The 16,937-nt window shown below is 51.9% G+C and overlaps 1 pseudogene; it reads left to right on the top strand.

The window, feature by feature from the left end:
* Window positions 1–10,890: 10,890 nt before the first annotated feature.
* Window positions 10,891–13,236, top strand: LOC136578098 (trichohyalin-like; annotated as a pseudogene).
* Window positions 13,237–16,937: the final 3,701 nt, after the last annotated feature.

Raw genomic sequence — 16,937 nt, 5'->3', positions numbered from 1 at the left:
AACTGCTAGCGGCTGCCGGGATGAGCTTATAAGGGCAGCCGGCACTAACTGCTAGCGGCTGCCGGGATGAGCTTACAAAGGCAGCCGGCACTAACTGCTAGCGGCTGCCGGGATGAGCTTACAAGGGCAGCCGGCACTAACTGCTAGCGGCTGCCGGGATGAGCTTACAAAGGCAGCCGGCACTAACTGCTAGCGGCTGCCGGGATGAGCTTACAAGGGCAGCCGGCACTAACTGCTAGCGGCTGCCAGGATGAGCTTACAAAGGCAGCCGGCACTAACTGCTAGCGGCTGCCGGGATGAGCTTATAAGGGCAGCCGGCACTAACTGCTAGCGGCTGTCGGGATGAGCTTACAAAGGCAGCCGGCACTAACTGCTACCGGCTGCCGGGATGAGCTTACAAGGGCAGCCGGCACTAACTGCTAGCGGCTGCCGGGATGAGCTTACAAGGGCAGCCGGCACTAACTGCTAGCGGCTGCCGGGATGAGCTTACAAGGGCAGGTGCAGCCGGCACTAACTGCTAGTGGCTGCCAGGATGAGCTTACAAGGGCAGGTGCAGCCGGCACTAACTGCTAGCGGCTGCCGGGATGAGCTTACAAAGGCAGCCGACACTAACTGCTAGCGGCTGCCGGGATGAGCTTACAAGGGCAGGTGCAGCCGGTACTAACTGCTAGCGGCTGCCAGGATGAGCTTACAAGGGCAGGTGCAGCCGGTACTAACTGCTAGCGGCTGCCGGGATGAGCTTACAAGGGCAGGTGCAGCCGGTACTAACTGCTAGCGGCTGCCAGGATGAGCTTACAAGGGCAGGTGCAGCTGGCACTTACTGCTAGCGGCTGCCAGGATGAGCTTACAAGGGCAGCAGGCACTAACTGCTAGCGGCTGCCGGGATGAGCTTACAAGGGCAGGTGCAGCTGGCACTTACTGCTAGCGGCTGCCAGGATGAGCTTACAAGGGCAGGTGCAGCCGGTACTAACTGCTAGCGGCTGCTGGGATGAGCTTACAAGGGCAGGTGCAGCCGGCACTTACTGCTAGCAGCTGCCAGGATGAGCTTACAAGGGCAGGTGCAGCTGGCACTTACTGCTAGCGGCTGCCAGGATGAGCTTACAAGGGCAGGTGCAGCCGGCACTAACTGCTAGCGGCTGCTGGGATGAGCTTACAAGGGCAGGTGCAGCCGGTACTAACTGCTAGCGGCTGCCAGGATAAGCTTACAAGAGCAGGTGCAGCTGGCACTTACTGCTAGCGGCTGCCAGGATGAGCTTACAAGGGCAGGTGCAGTAGGTACTAACTGCTAGCGGCTGCCAGGATGAACTTACAAGGGCAGGTGCAGCTGGCACTTACTGCTAGCGGCTGCCGGGTGAGCTTACAAGGGCAGGTGCAGCTGGCACTTACTGCTAGCGGCTGCCAGGATGAGCTTACAAGGGCAGGTGCAGCCGGTACTAACTGCTAGCGGCTGCCAGGATGAACTTACAAGGGCAGGTGCAGCTGGCACTTACTGCTAGCGGCTGCCAGGATGAGCTTTCAAGGGCAGGTGCAGCCGGTACTAACTGCTAGCGGCTGCCAGGATGAACTTACAAGGGCAGGTGCAGCTGGCACTTACTGCTAGCGGCTGCCAGGATGAGCTTACAAGGGCAGCCGGCACTAACTGCTAGCGGCTGTCGGGATGAGCTTACAAGGGCAGGTGCAGCTGGCACTTACTGCTAGCGGCTGCCAGGATGAGCTTACAAAGGCAGGTGCAGCCGGCACTAACTGCTAGCGGCTGCTGGGATGAGCTTACAAGGGCAGGTGCAGCCGGTACTAACTGCTAGCGGCTGCCAGGATGAGCTTACAAGGGCAGGTGCAGCTGGCACTTACTGCTAGCAGCTGCCGGGATGAGCTTACAAGGGCAGGTGCAGCTGGCACTTACTGCTAGCGGCTGCCAGGATGAGCTTACAAGGGCAGGTGCAGCTGGCACTTACTGCTAGCGGCTGCCGGGATGATCTTACAAGGGCAGGTGCAGCTGGCACTTACTGCTAGCGGCTGCCAAGATGAGCTTACAAGGGCAGCCGGCACTAACTGCTAGCGGCTGCTGGGATGAGCTTACAAGGGCAGGTACAGCTGGCACTTACTGCTAGCGGCTGCCAGGATGAGCTTACAAGGGCAGGTGCAGCTGGCACTAACTGCTAGCGGCTGCCAGGATGAGCTTACAAGGGCAGGTGCAGCTGGCACTTACTGCTAGCGGCTGCCAAGATGAGCTTACAAGGGCAGCCGGCACTAACTGCTAGCGGCTGCTGGGATGAGCTTACAAGGGCAGGTGCAGCTGGCACTTACTGCTAGCGGCTGCCGGGATGAGCTTACAAGGGCAGGTGCAGCTGGCACTTACTGCTAGCGGCTGCCAGGATGAGCTTACAAGGGCAGGTGCAGCTGGCACTTACTGCTAGCGGCTGCTGGGATGAGCTTACAAGGGCAGGTGCAGCTGGCACTTACTGCTAGCGGCTGCTGGGATGAGCTTACAAGGGCAGGTGCAGCTGGCACTTACTGCTAGCGGCTGCCGGGATGAGCTTACAAGGGCAGGTGCAGCTGGCACTTACTGCTAGCGGCTGCCGGGATGAGCTTACAAGGGCAGCCGGCACTAACTGCTAGCGGCTGCTTGGATGAGCTTACAAGGGCAGGTGCAGCCGGTACTAACTGCTAGCGGCTGCCAGGATGAGCTTACAAGGGCAGGTGCAGCTGGCACTTACTGCTAGCAGCTGCCGGGATGAGCTTACAAGGGCAGGTGCAGCTGGCACTTACTGCTAGCGGCTGCCAGGATGAGCTTACAAGGGCAGGTGCAGCTGGCACTTACTGCTAGCGGCTGCCGGGATGATCTTACAAGGGCAGGTGCAGCTGGCACTTACTGCTAGCGGCTGCCAAGATGAGCTTACAAGGGCAGCCGGCACTAACTGCTAGCGGCTGCTGGGATGAGCTTACAAGGGCAGGTACAGCTGGCACTTACTGCTAGCGGCTGCCAGGATGAGCTTACAAGGGCAGGTGCAGCTGGCACTTACTGCTAGCGGCTGCCAGGATGAGCTTACAAGGGCAGGTGCAGCTGGCACTTACTGCTAGCGGCTGCCAAGATGAGCTTACAAGGGCAGCCGGCACTAACTGCTAGCGGCTGCTGGGATGAGCTTACAAGGGCAGGTGCAGCTGGCACTTACTGCTAGCGGCTGCCGGGATGAGCTTACAAGGGCAGGTGCAGCTGGCACTTACTGCTAGCGGCTGCCAGGATGAGCTTACAAGGGCAGGTGCAGCTGGCACTTACTGCTAGCGGCTGCCGGGATGAGCTTACAAGGGCAGGTGCAGCTGGCACTTACTGCTAGCGGCTGCCGGGATGAGCTTACAAGGGCAGGTGCAGCTGGCACTTACTGCTAGCGGCTGCCGGGATGAGCTTACAAGGGCAGGTGCAGCCGGCACTTACTGCTAGCGGCTGCCGGGATGAGCTTACAAGGGCAGGTGCAGCTGGCACTTACTGCTAGCGGCTGCCAGGATGAGCTTACAAGGGCAGGTGCAGCCGGCACTAACTGCTAGCGGCTGCTGGGATGAGCTTACAAGGGCAGGTGCAGCCGGTACTAACTGCTAGCGGCTGCCAGGATGAGCTTACAAGGGCAGGTGCAGCTGGCACTTACTGCTAGCAGCTGCCGGGATGAGCTTACAAGGGCAGGTGCAGCTGGCACTTACTGCTAGCGGCTGCCAGGATGAGCTTACAAGGGCAGGTGCAGCTGGCACTTACTGCTAGCGGCTGCCGGGATGATCTTACAAGGGCAGGTGCAGCTGGCACTTACTGCTAGCGGCTGCCAAGATGAGCTTACAAGGGCAGCCGGCACTAACTGCTAGCGGCTGCTGGGATGAGCTTACAAGGGCAGGTACAGCTGGCACTTACTGCTAGCGGCTGCCAGGATGAGCTTACAAGGGCAGGTGCAGCTGGCACTTACTGCTAGCGGCTGCCAGGATGAGCTTACAAGGGCAGGTGCAGCTGGCACTTACTGCTAGCGGCTGCCAAGATGAGCTTACAAGGGCAGCCGGCACTAACTGCTAGCGGCTGCTGGGATGAGCTTACAAGGGCAGGTGCAGCTGGCACTTACTGCTAGCGGCTGCCGGGATGAGCTTACAAGGGCAGGTGCAGCTGGCACTTACTGCTAGCGGCTGCCAGGATGAGCTTACAAGGGCAGGTGCAGCTGGCACTTACTGCTAGCGGCTGCCGGGATGAGCTTACAAGGGCAGGTGCAGCTGGCACTTACTGCTAGCGGCTGCTGGGATGAGCTTACAAGGGCAGGTGCAGCTGGCACTTACTGCTAGCGGCTGCCGGGATAAGCTTACAAGGGCAGGTGCAGCTGGCACTTACTGCTAGCGGCTGCCGGGATGAGCTTACAAGGGCAGCCGGCACTAACTGCTAGCGGCTGCTTGGATGAGCTTACAAGGGCAGCCGGTACTAACTGCTAGCGGCTGCCAGGATGAGCTTACAAGGGCAGGTGCAGCTGGCACTTACTGCTAGCGGCTGCCGGGATGAGCTTACAAGGGCAGGTGCAGCTGGCACTTACTGCTAGCGGCTGCCGGGATGAGCTTACAAGGGCAGGTGCAGCTGGCACTTACTGCTAGCGGCTGCCGGGATGAGCTTACAAGGGCAGCCGGCACTAACTGCTAGCGGCTGCCAGGTTATCATTGGGGATGGTTTGATTCTCTGGCAGCTTTTCCTCTCTATTCCAATTTAAAGGGGCTTTCCGAGAACAATCCTATCGATGAGCTGTCCTTGGGATCGGTCATCAATAGGTGATCAGCTGATTGTGTGCCCGCTGACAGCGCTGCAGTTACACAGGGGTTGGAGCGGGAGTCCCTGCTCAGCCCCCAGTGTAGTGGCCGGCACTTGTAACTGCAGGTCCCATTGGTTTGAATATGAGCTGTACCTGCAGTTACAAGTGCCGGCCACTACACCGGCGGCTGAGCAGAGACTTCCACTGCTTTTGCTCTGTCCTCTGTGTAATTGCAGCGCTGTCAGCGGGTGCCCAATCAGCTGATCGGTCAGGGTCCTGAAGGGACAGGTCATCAATGGTATTTTCCCTTTAAGGGCTCTTTCACATGAGCGTATATATTGGCAGTCGTCACGGCCGGCCGATATATGCTACCATCTGAGGTGTAAAAACCTGCGAATGTGCGCACAAATCTAACGTTTGTGTGCCCATTCAGATGGCATGGGTCCCGGCGCATATATGCCAAGGCCACCATGCCGTTGCCCCTTCCCTCCCCCTGGCCGGCTCACCTCCTCTCTGGCTGTTTGCATAGGACCCCATGCAGCGGCCGACGAATTCTGTACCAAAAGATAGGTCCAGGACTATCTGTCGGGGCCGACGTAAAAGCGCTTGGCGCTACATTGGCCGGCTGGGCGCTTTTACGTCACAGGACTGCGGCCATGTGATCTTATGTGTTGGAATCCAGTGCGTCTGGTCATAGCGATGGACGCTCGTGTGAATTAGCCCCAAGGGCTCCGGCACACAGATTGTCAATGGGACCTTCTAAAATGCATCGCACAAAAATTGCGAAGCACCAACCTGCGAAAAATGCTTTTATGCTTTAACAGCCATTGTTCCTAATCGGCCCAATGGACACAGAGAACCCACGACTAATGGCTGCTAGAGCATAAAAACCTAATACTTACCTCGTGTTGTTGTGGTGCTGCGGGGTCATCTCCAAGCAGGCAGTCTTCTTCCTCCGACGAGCGGGATTGCGCGCAGGCGCAGAAGAGAGGAGTCAGGACGGGCCGCCTCTTCACTGCGCAGCACTCGGGGGTACAGGCAGGACGGGCGGGCCGCCCACAGCAAGCACTGCTTGTGACGTGGCGCCTGTCCGTTCACCTCGGAAGTGGCTGACGGACGGAGCGGAGCAGGAAGCACTCCAGCTCTGCTTCTAGAAGCCACAGAGGAGGATGCCGGATGGAGGCGACATGCCTGGCGATCGGTCCTGGCCAGGCAAGGTGAGTCATTTTTTTTTTTCCATGTCAGAAACCCTTTAACATTAGGAAGTCCCATTGACGATCACCTGAAAAAAAACGCGCAAGAAAAGCGCAAGTGAGTATTCACCCTCAGGGTGCCTTCACATAACAAGGTCCGGCCGATAGCTGCACAGTCTTGGTGACCTGTTACGTGGTAGCGCCCCCTCAGGCTCCTCCACATGAGCGGCTATGCATTTGCACTTGCCTCAGCGCACCTTTTTTTTTGCGCACTGAACAAGGCGTTTTTGCGCTTGTAGCGGTATATTGTGCTAGTTCTTGCGGGAGATTTAAGGGGAAATGTTTTGTAACGTCTTGTGGCTCCCAGCCAATCCCAAGCATGATTCCAGGATACACCTGACGGGGCGCGAGCGGCTTGTGGGGCTGCAGTAATACTATGTGTCACCTGCACACACGGATTTCTCATGCAATGTTGGAGTTTGTTTTTTGTTTTTACTGTCACAAATGTCCGTTAACCCCTTCATGACACGGCCTATTTTGGGCTTAAGGACGCAACGATTTTTGGTGGATTTTCTTCTCCATTTATCAAAAGCCATAACTTCTTTATTTTTCTGTCGACGCGGCCGTATGAGGGCTCGTTTTTATGATAACAGGGAGAGAAAACGCATCAATTCTGCCATAGATTTTTTTTTTACAGCGTTAATCATGCAGCATAAATGACACAATCCATTTTTTCTGCGGGTCGGTACGGTTATAACGATACCAAAATTCTTGAGGGCTTATGTTTTGCAAGATGAGCTGTAGTTTTTACTGGTACCATTTTGGGGTACATGCGGCTTTTTTGATCACTTTTATTGCATTTTTAGTGAGGCAAAATGCTAAAAATTAGCATTTTGCCTCAGTTTTGTAGGGGTTTTTTTTACGTTTTTTTCCGTGCAAAGTCGAAAGCATGTGCAGCTTATTGTACGCGTCGTTACGGACGCGACAATACCAAATATGTGGGGTTTAAATTTTTTTTTACCTTTTTTTATGCTAATCTGAGAAAAAGCATAAAAAAGGGTTTTTTTTTACTTTTTTTACATTTTTTTAATTCATATTTTTAATATATATATTTTTTTACACTATTTGAGTCCCTCTGAGGGACTTTAATCACTGCCCTGATGATCGCTGTCATAAGGCATGGCAGGGCTACTGCTCTGCCATGCCTTATCGCTTATACAGCGATCTCAGGCACTGGCAACACAGGGCTCCAGTGTCAGCCGTCCTGTTGCCATGGCGACTGGCCGGGCTCTCGCGATAACATCGCCAGAGCCGGCCGAAGACACAGAGGGAGTGTGCTCCCTCTGTGAACTCTTCCCCTGCCGCGATCTACTTAGATTGCGGCAGGGAAGAGGTTACCAGCGGGGGGGGGGGGGGGGGGGCTCATCTGTTGCAGCCGGAGGCCGGCTGTGACTGACAGCCGGCTCCCACTGCGGGATAGCGCGGGATCTATCCGCAGGACGTTAGTTTACGCCCTGGAGCGGGAAGGGGTTGATCTACACATTGTGGCGGGTTGACCAGTTCTAGAGGCGGGCGTGTCTGCAGCTGATGTGCTTCAGCTTATTATACTTATCGCTGACTTGGCATTTCTTTTTTTTTTATAAATGACTTTTTCTTGAAGTTTTTATATATATTCCATGCGGTATAAATGGCAGAAATCTTCTCCTTTCTGCCAGAGTCTAACATCAGTTATATCAGTATGTCTCATACGCTGGCTGCTGTCAGGCATGTTCTTACATAAAAAGCAAAAGTTCAAAAACTGAGGATTGGAAAGAGGAAAACAGTTAAGGAAAGAATATAGAAGAGAAGTAGGGGGAGAGGGAGAGTGTAAGGGTGGGAGGGAGGGAGGAGGGGGGTAAAGGTGGGGGGAGTCGTTGACCGAGAGGGGTGCCATAGAGTTCTCACCTGCTCCCGGGCCGACATGCGCACCATCCCCCAACCGAGGTCCGGCATCCAAGGTCTCATTGAACTTAATATCTTAGGAGGGGAGACAGCCAGATCGGGCTCTCAGGCGAAGGGGATATGCCAGCTTACGCCTTTGACCTAAGCTGTTTTGGGCTCCTATTGGGCTAGGAGTTCTGTCTCAGTTCCCTCCATGGGCTCCAAATCTGGAGGAAGTTGTCGTGAGAGCCTTTTGACCAGCTCGAGAGCTCTTCCAGGTTACAGAGCAAGTCTGTTTTTTCTTTCCACTGGGCTAGGGATAGGGGTGTTTTTTGCAGCCATTGTAACATAATCAAAGCTTTGGCGGCGTCCAAAAGGAAGGCCGTCAGCTTATTTTTCAAGGGGTGGAAGCAAGACGTGGGCTTCCATAAGAAGATCACTTCTGCTGTAATAGATAGGTTTGGGTGGAACGATCTTAGCACTTTCTCCACCTCTCTCCAGTAGGGGATGATGTCTGGGCAGTCCCACCAGATATGCGAATAGGATCCGATTCCAGAGTCACAAATCCAGCATCTGTTGTGGGAGGCTAATTTGTAGTCGTGGAGCCATTGTGGGGTTTTGTACCACCTCACTACCGGTAGCTATTTGTAGTGGCTCTCTTGCATGAGAATGCACGGAGATAGGCCGTAAGCCATCTTCAGAATTAGATAGGGATATTCCCAGTTCTTTTCCCCACGAGGTAAGGAAGGTACCGTAGGTTTGGTGAATGTCTGTGGAGCAATAAAGTGTCTTCGTAGGTTCAACATTTTATGTAGTTTAGAATTGTTTTCACTGAGGGACTTTTCGAATTGAGTCTTAGGTCGGGAAGATTTATATTTCCTCCAGAACTCACTGAAGGTCTTCTGGACATGTTTTGTTTGCAGAAATGAGAAGGTTTCACAGGGGAGTAGGGTCTGTATCGTTTCCTCAGGGGGGGTTATGTGCTAAGGCTTGTAAGTCCTCTACTAGTCCGTCTCAAGCCTCTCTCCAAACGCTGGCTACTCCCGGGTCTCGTGGTAGCCCTAACAATTTGCGCAAGGTCCAGAGTGGTGTCATCAGTGAGGGTTTTGGGGCTAAGGACTCGCTGAGCCAATGTTGGAATTTTTAACACCAGATTGGTAGTGATGTGATGGTGTAGTGGCCCAGCACATGCTTGCTGGCCCCCTCCATAATGTCATACATGTAATGTCTTGATGCACTGTCCAAACTGTCTTGTCATTCTGTTGTGTGTATTGTACAGCTGCAGTGTGTAATGGGTTAATGTCTACAAAATATGAGCTGTCTGCCTGTGAATATATCAATTCTATCCTGTCATGTGGTGTGAAAGTATAAGTGTGAGAGCTTGAGAGCGGGAAAAGCTCTTCCATCTTGAGTCCCACCAGAGAACACACAGAGGCACATGGGGGCACCTTCAGCCCTCATGTGTTGAAGATGGAAGAGGAGGACAGGTTTCCGGAGTGCAAGGATCTGCATGGACTGTAAGTGAGCCCCAGAGAGTGAGCAGAGCGTCAGTTCAATCTGTCCAGGCCCATTGCAGAGGTACACAGTTGTTTGTTTTACACACCCATGTGGCCTGAAGTCTGGGACTGCCGGTGGAGGCACTTGTCTGACCGAGAGTCTGTGGAGTGACCCTACCCCTATCCTCCTATGGAGTGTTCCCTGTCTAGGAGCGGTCCCTAACAGACAAGGTGGACTGCAGGGCCGGTATGACCCTGAGTTTCCTCTCTGACCTCTAATCTCCTGTCTTACCTGTGTTAGTGTATATTTTGAATTTGTGCCTTATATTGCTGAAGTTTACAAGTAAAGTTATTTCCAGGCCCTGACCGTTCCCCGGGACCAGAGGTACTTAAACTGTCTGTGGCTCATTTATTTTCCCTGGCGATGTTCATGCCGGGAGGGGTATCGGAATGGTGGCCTCGCCAGTGACAAATCCTTCTACACCTGTTACCCAGTTTATTGGCCATCCCTCTCCTAGGGGTGTCCGGAAGAGGCCCAGCGGTGCTCTGGCTGTGGCTACGTGTGTCCCTCCGGGAGGGAGCGTGGTAAGTGCCCCCATGACCAGCCAACACTTTACCCTCCGTGTATGCCATGCGTCCTCCGGGGTTACCCTATGGGCCGCTGCAGTCTACTCCTTTTTGCTGTCACTGGGAACAGGATTGAATCTTATCTGCCACATAGAAAAAAGAAGAAATGTTTTAGTGACTTTCAAATAATTGCACTGTATGTTCCGAGCGGGACTTTACAAAATGGCGCCCAATCATCTACGCTCGACTCTGGCTCACTCACTCCCACCAAAACTTTCCCGCCAATGATTTGGCGCCAAAGAGACCGAGCTCTGGCCAGGCGCAAAGTAGGGGGAGGACCCTCCTACTAAAGTGACTTACAAATACCCAAAAGGGGAGGAGTTATCTGCCCTATGTCAAACCTCAACAAGCTTCAACTGAATAAGATGGATCCAATACATAGGAATCTGACGTTACGCCCTGTTCCAGTTGCTACAGTCGGACCACCCCCGAGGAGATGCTGTTATTGGGAGGAGGATTTCCAACTAGTCTGGTTGTCTTCCCACTTGGATGTTTTCTACCACTGCAAGTCAAGGAGCCGGCATGGCTGCTGGGGGTACTGCGGAGCCCTCACCACCTGTTTATTCTTTTCAGAGGGCCGACGTCACTGCTCAAGCGGAGTGTCTGCCGTGTATAGTGATCCACCAACGCAACTCCATAGTCAGGGACTATATCCTGGAACCACTCCGACCGTTTGTGCTAGACTATGTGGACTCCAATTTTTGTTTGTACTTCATGGGAGGGCGTCAAGACGTGCCTGGTCGATCCCTGCGACCACTTCTGAGGAGACTTGCCAGGTCTCCTTTTACCACTGTGGGCACCTCATTGTTAGTAACGGTCACTAGGTCGGTGATTGCAGAAGGAGGTGAATAGGCCAGTCACATCCTACAGCCGAGCTCATCAGAAAGCTCCATGATGGCGGTACCCGTGAGGAACCAACCTCCATCTGTAGTGACTGTAACTGACTCTGACAACAGGAATAGTCAGAGGTTTGACATTGGCAGACTTGATTCCCGCCAACAATTTTCACACCCGCAAAAACTATCTGTGATCGTATGCATGGTATGACTAATTCATGTGTACGACTGGAGGTTTCTTGTGTTCCCCATGTTGCGTCTCACTGTTTGCAGCCCGTCTAGTCTGTCCCAGTGGGCGGAGCCTTCCTTTCTCCTTGTTCTGCTTCTTCCAGGGAGAGTGATGGTCATTCCATTTGTCCTGCCAGTCGCCCTTTCTAATTTTTGCAGTTTGGTAGCGGTGTATTTCACTTTTCAAACAGAGACAGTGATGGTCATTCCACTGATCTCAATTCTTCAGTCTTTGGGGTAAAGAGTCATGAATAAAGCCCCATAGCAGTACTAGTGTTCCTGAATTCTGTTCAGCCTAGTAGAATTTTCAGATGTACTTGCAAGTCATATCCTTATACACTAAATAACGTAGAGGGGGCAGCATCAATAGGTGCAAAGAATCCGGAGAAACTTTATTCTCCCATAGTAAAAAAGTGACGTTTCGACCAGCGATTTGGTCTTTCTCAAGCTGAAGGATACATACAAACACATGCTTTAAATAGAGAATCACTAAAAGGCATGCCGTAATCACCATATAACAGATCTGCAGGCGATCACTACAGATGTTACTAATCACATTGATTGAAGGCCTAGTACACAGAAATAACATACATAACACCAGTGATCCAGCCGTCCGGTCCACACTCCGCGGCTCTAGAGGACAAATGCGAATGTGTCAGAAATCCATACTGGACATGCACTGGAATGCACAGTGTCACACTGGAGCCAACACGTGCCACCATTATGCGCATGCGCAGCACCATGCCGACGCGTCATATTGGCTCGTCATGCAGAACGATCCCCATTGGTTAGTCACCATTACCTCATTATCTCTGTACGAACTCAAGGGAAAAGAATAGGGAGATACATCATACAAGTCCCCAGCGGTCTGCTTAAATGGGGTAAATAAGTACCATTTAGATAACTGTATTGGAGCCACTATAGTAATATCATGATCAATAGATATAGCATCATTAACCCATTGTGCACCAACATAAAGCATCTCCCTTTATAAGAGAAAGAAGGGGGCATCAAAATATGATGGAGTAACAGCCCGATTATATAGAATCCCGCAAACACTACAATCACCAGCTTACAAGTATTGTCAGGCTAATAAACCCACACAATATATATAGGGTTATTTAAACAATTATATTAGCACAACAAGAAGACCCAAAGAGTCCAGAGAACCCAGAGAGTCCAGAGACTCCAGAGAACCCAGAGAGTCCAGAGAACCCAGAGAGTCCAGAGAACCCAGAGCGTCCAGAGAACCCAGAGCGTCCAGAGAACCCAGAGCGTCCAGAGAACCCAGAGCGTCCAGAGAGTCCAGAGAACCCAGAGAGTCCAGAGAACCCAGAGAGTCCAGAGAACCCAGAGAGTCCAGAGAACCCAGAGAGTCCAGAGAGTCCAGAGAGTCCTGAGAGTTCAGAGAACCAAGAGAGTCCAGAGAACCCAGAGAGTCCAGAGAACCCAGAGAGTCCAGAGAACCCAGAGAGTCCAGAGAACCCAGAGAGTCCAGAGAACCCAGAGAGTCCAGAGAACCCAGAGAGTCCAGAGAACCCAGAGAGTTCAGAGAACCCAGAGCGTCCAGAGAACCCAGAGAGTCCAGAGAACCCAGAGAGTCCAGAGAGTTCAGAGAACCCAGAGAGTCCAGAGAACCTAGAGAACCCAGAGAGTCCAGAGAGTCCAGAGAACCCAGAGAGTCCAGAGAGTCCAGAGAACCCAGAGAGTCCAGAGAACCCAGAGAGTCCAGAGAGTCCAGAGAACCCAGAGAGTCCAGAGAACCCAGAGAGTCCAGAGAGTCCAGAGAACCCAGAGAGTCCAGAGAGTCCAGAGAGTCCAGAGAACCCAGAGAGTCCAGAGAACCCAGAGAGTCCAGAGAGTCCAGAGAACCCAGAGAGTCCAGAGAACCCAGAGAGTCCAGAGAACCCAGAGAGTCCAGAGAACCCAGAGAGTCCAGAGAACCCAGAGAGTCCTGAGAGTTCAGAGAGTCCAGAGAGTTCAGAGAACCCAGAGAGTTCAGAGAACCCAGAGAGTTCAGAGAACCCAAAGAGTTCAGAGAGTCCAGAGAAGCCAGAGAGTCCAGAGTACCCAGAGAGTCCAGAGAGTCCAGAAAATCCAGAAGTCCAGAGAGTCCAGAGAGTTCAGAGAACTGAGAGAGTCCAGAGAATGCAGAGAGTCCAGAGAACGCAGATAGTCCAGAGAACCCAGAGAGTTCAGAGAGTCCAGAGAACCCAAAGAGTCCAGAGAGTCCAGAGAACCCAGAAGGTCCAGAGAACCCAGAGAGTCCAGAGACTCAAAAGAGTCCAGAGAACCCAGAGAGTCCATAGAGACCAGAGAGACCAGAGAGTCCAGAGAACCCAGAGAGTCCAGAGAATCAAGAAGGTCCAGAGAGTCCAGAGAACCCCGAGAGTCCAGAGAACCCAGAGAGTCCAGAGAACCAAAGAGTCCAGAGAACCAAGAGAGTCCAGAGAACCCAGAGAGTCCTGAGCGTCCAGGGCATCCAGAGCGTCCAGAGAGTCCAGAGAACCCAGAGAGTTCAGAGAACCGAGAGAGTCCAGAGAGTCCAGAGAACCCAGAGAGTCCAGAGAGTTCAGAGAACCGAGAGAGTCCAGAGAACCGAGAGAGTTCAGAGAGTTCAGAGAACCCAGAGAGTCCAGAGATTTCAGAGAGTCCAGAGAGTCCAGAGAGACCAGAGAGTCCAGAGAGTCCAGAGAGACCAGAGAGTCCAGAGAATCCAGAGAGTCCAGAGAACCCAGAGAGTCCAGAGAGTTCAGAGAACCAAGAGAGTCCAGAGAACCCAGAGAGTCCAGAAAACCCAGAGAGTCCAGAGAGTTCAGAGAACTGAGAGAGTCCAGAGAACCCAAAGAGTCCAGAGACTCCAGAGAACCCAGAGAGTCTAGAGAGTTCAGAGAACCCAGAGAGTCCAGAAAACCCAGAGAGTCCAGAGGACCCAAAGAGTCCAGAGACTCCAGAGAATCCAGAGAATCCAGAAGGTCCAGAGAGTCCAGAGTACCAAGAGAGTCCAGAGAACCAAGAGAGTCCAGAGAACCAAGAGAGTCCAGAGAACCAAGAGAGTCCAGAGAACCAAGAGAGTCCAGAGAACCCAGAGAGTCCAGAGCATCCAGAGCGTCCAAAGAGTCCAGAGAGTCCAAAGGGTCCAAAGAGTCCAGAGAGTCCAGAGTCCCCAGAGAGCCCAAAGAGTCCAGAGAACCCAGGAAGTCGAAAGAGTCCAAAGAGTCCAGAGTCCAGAGAGCCCAGAGAGTCCTTACACGCTGTCATTCTTTTAATCACACTACACCTGTGGCAGGTTAACCCTGTACATAGGTAAACAGGGGTAGGAGTTGTGCTTAGAGGTTTCGCCTTGCACACTCCGTGACTGCACAGAGGTCTCTCAGGTCCCGCTCAGTGTTATACATAGATGGTAAAGGGATGAGGGAGAAGTCTGTCAGTATTATCGTTGCCGCTCAGAGTTATACATAGATGGTGATGAGCCGAGAAAGAAGTCTGTCAGTGTAAACGCCCCTGCTCAGGGTTATTTATGGATGTGAAGGGCTGAGGGAGAAGTCTGTCAGGGAAAACGCTCCTGCTCAGTGTTATATATAGATAATGAAGGGCTGAGGGAGAAGACTGTCAGTGGAAACGCTCCTGTTCAGTGTTATATATAGATAATAAAGGGCTGAGGGAGAAGTCTGTCAATGTAAACGCTCCTGCTCAGTGTTATATATGGATGGTGAATGGCTGAGGGAGAAGTCTGGCAGCGTAAACGCTCCTGCTCAGCGTTATATATGGATGGTAAAGGGCTGAGGGAGAAGTCTGTCAGTGTAAACGCTGCCACTCAGTGTTATATATAGATAGTGAAGGGCTGAGGGAGAAGTCTGCCAGTGGAAACGCTCCTGCGCAGTGTTATATATAGATAATGGAGGGCTGAGGGAGAAGTCTGTCAGTGTAAACGCTCCTGCTCAGTGTTATATATAGATAATGAAGGGCTAAGGGAGACGTCTGTCAGTGTTATCGTTGCCGATCAGTGTTATACATAGATAGTGATGGGCTGAGGGAGAAGTCTGTCAGTGTAAACGCTGCCACTTAGTGTTATATATAGATGGAGAAGGGCTGAAGGAGAAGTCTGTCAGTGTAAACACTCCCGTTCAGTGTTATATATAGATGGCGTAGGGATGAGAGAAAAGTCTGTCAGTGTAAACGCTCCCGCTCAGTGTTATATAGAGATGGTGAAGGGCTGAGGGAGAGGTCTGACAGTGTAAACGCTCCTGCTCAGTGCTGTATATAGATGGTGAAGGGCTGAGGGAAAAGTCTGTCACTATTATAGTTGCCGCTCAGTGTTATATATAGATGGTGAAGGACTGAGGGAGAAATCTGTCAGTATTATCGGTTCCGCTCAGTGTTATATATAGATGGTGAACGGCTGAGGGAGAAGTCTGTCAGGGTAAATGCTCCTGCTCAGTGTTATATATAGATGGCGAAGGGCTGAGAAAGACGTCTGTCATTCCAAACACTCCCGCCCAGTGTTATATGTAGATGGTGAAGAGCTGAGAGAGAAGTCTGTCAGTGTAAATGCTGCCGCTCAGTGTTATATATAAATGGTGAAGGGCTGAGGGAGAGGTCTGACAATGTAAACGCTGACGTTCAGTGCTGTATATAGATGGTGAAGGGCTGAGGGAGAAGTCTGTCAGTATTATAGTTGCTGCTCAGTGTTATATATAGAAGGTGAAGGACTGAGGGAGAAGTCTGTCAGTGTAAATGCTCCTGTTCAGTGTTATATAAAAATGGTGAAGGGCTGAGGGAGAAGTCTGTCAGTGTAAATGCTCCAGTTCAGTGTTATATATAGAGGGTGAAGGGCTGAGGGAGAAGTCTGTCAGTGTAAACGCTCCCGCCTAGTGCTGTTTATAGATGGTGAAGGGCTGAGGGAGACGTCTGTCAGTATTATAGTTGCTGCTTAGTGTTATATATAGATGGTGAAGAACTGAGGGAGAAGTCTGACAGTATTATCATTGCCGCTCAGTGTTATATATAGATGTTGAAGGGCTGAGGGAGAAGTCTGTCAGTGTAAACGCTCCTGTTCAGTGTTATATATAGATGGTGAAGGGCTAAGGGAAAATTCTGTCGGTGTAAACGCTCCCGCTCAGTGTAATACATAGATAGTGAAGGGTTGACGGAGAAGTCTGTCAGTGTAAACGCTCCCGTTCAGTGCTTTATATATACTTGCAGCTCAGTGTTATATATAGATGGTGAAGGACTGAGGGAGAAGTCTGTCAGTATTATCGTTGCCGCTCAGAGTTATATATAGATGGTGAAGGGCTGAGGGAGAAGTCTGTCAGTGTAAACGCTCCTGTTCAGTGTTATATATGGATGGTGAAGGGCTGAGGGAGAAGTCTGTCATTCTAAACGCTCCCACGCCGTGTTATATATAGATGGTGAAGAGCTGAGAGAGAAGTCTGTCAGTGTATATGCTGCCGCTCAGTGTTATATATAGATGGTGAAGGGCTGAGGGAGAGGTCTGACAATGTAAACGGCTCAGAGCTGTATATAGATGGTGAGGGGTTGAGGGCGAAGTCTGTCAGTGTTATAGTTGCCGCTCAGTGTTATACATAGAAGGTGAAGGACTGAGGGAGAAGTCTGTCAGTGTAAACGCTCCCGCTCAGTGTAATACATAGATGGTGAAGAGCTGCGGAAAAAGTCTGTCAGTGTAAATGCTCCCGTTTATGGTTATATATAGATGGTGAAGGGAATGAGAGAAATATCTGTCAGTGAAAACGCTGCTGCTAAGTGTTATATATAGATGGTGAAGGGCTGAGAGAGAAGTCTGTCAGTGTAAACGCTCCCGCTAAGTGTTATATATAGATGGTGAAGGGCTGAGAGAGAAGTCTGTCAGTGTAAACG

The sequence above is a fragment of the Eleutherodactylus coqui genome, chromosome 8, assembly GCF_035609145.1.
Source record: "Eleutherodactylus coqui strain aEleCoq1 chromosome 8, aEleCoq1.hap1, whole genome shotgun sequence".
Taxonomy (NCBI): domain Eukaryota; kingdom Metazoa; phylum Chordata; class Amphibia; order Anura; family Eleutherodactylidae; genus Eleutherodactylus; species Eleutherodactylus coqui.
This window is presented reverse-complemented; position numbering and strand designations above follow the sequence as displayed.